A 977-nucleotide genomic window follows, 5' to 3' on the forward strand; every position below is an offset into this window, starting at 1 on the left:
CTGGACGCGGTTCGGGCTACCGCCCTGCCGTGGTCGGGCCGAACTTGTCCCTTCGGCCGCCATTCAACGATCAACTCAGAACTGGCACGGACCGGGGGAATCCGACTGTCTAATTAAAGCAAAGCATTGCGATGGCCCCAGCTGGGTGTTTACGCAATGTAATTTCTGCCCAGTGCTCTGAATGTCAAAGTGAAGAAATTCAAGCAAGCGCGGGTAAACGGCGGGAGTAACTATGACTCTCTTAATATATAGGCGGGAGTAACTATGACTCTCTTAAGGCGGGCTTCAAGGCTGCTTAGCCTTCGCTTGGCAACTGGGCAGGCCCCCTTCTGAGTGTTGTGGTGCTCTAACTATGGCTTCGGCCGTAGTTCCAAAGTTCCGACGGCAGAGGAGATGTCTCTGTCCTTCGGGGGGTCTACGGATCTCGTCGGGACAAGTGCCGACTCATTGCCTTCTCGTGGCGGCGCCGTTAGTACCTGGTCGCTTATGCGGCCAGCGAACTAGAATGAGCGGCTAAGCTGGGCCCAGAGTGGTAAGAACAAGGGTTTACCGTTCTCTGGAAGTAGCGTTCTTAACAGCAGGAGCGTGAAATCCACATCTTGCCTTGCTGCGCTGTTCTGCCTTCCCAGGAGGTGCTGTAAGGTAAGTCGAAAACTTCAGCCTTCGGTTGCACAGGGCGCTTTAGAGGGGAGGGCCTCTATTGAATGCTGGTGTGACTGTGGGTTGCCCGCTGCGGCTGAGATTCCGGCGTCTTTTATAAGATGTCGGAGTCTCAGTCGCATCGGGGGTTTTTCCGGTCTGGTCAGGAGCGAGGGACGCCTCCACGTGGCTCCCCGTGGGTGCATCGGGCTTGGGGCTCCGCGTACCGATCGTGGTCGCCTTTGGTATTGGTGACGGCCGCGTTCCTATGCGGAGTCAGCGGCCCGGTGTAGCTAGGATCCCGTTGACCTCCTGGCCCAAATTGGCAGTATGTAGCT

The sequence above is a fragment of the Lycorma delicatula genome, chromosome 1, assembly GCF_047948215.1.
Source record: "Lycorma delicatula isolate Av1 chromosome 1, ASM4794821v1, whole genome shotgun sequence".
NCBI lineage: Eukaryota > Metazoa > Arthropoda > Insecta > Hemiptera > Fulgoridae > Lycorma > Lycorma delicatula.